Below are 283 nucleotides of genomic sequence, written 5' to 3' on the forward strand. Positions count from 1 at the left end.
GAAAAAAGTTGGAGACTAATTTAGCGTGTGGCTTTAAGTGTTTACAGATCCAGTCTGCTGTTGCATATGTATGACTGAGATCACTGCAACAAAGCCCCAGACCTCAATATTTTGGCAATGGTACATAGTACAATTCATTTGCTATTTTTATCTTCGCTTAGCAGTTATTGTTTTTATTGGCATCTCATTTCCCTGACTTGACTAAGTACTTACCCCGGGCATGGAAGAAAAAAAAATAAAAGGAAGGTGTCTTCTTTATTAAAGTTATATATATATATATATA

Source organism: Alligator sinensis, unplaced genomic scaffold (assembly GCF_000455745.1).
Source record: "Alligator sinensis unplaced genomic scaffold, ASM45574v1 scaffold149_1, whole genome shotgun sequence".
NCBI classification, from domain to species: domain Eukaryota; kingdom Metazoa; phylum Chordata; order Crocodylia; family Alligatoridae; genus Alligator; species Alligator sinensis.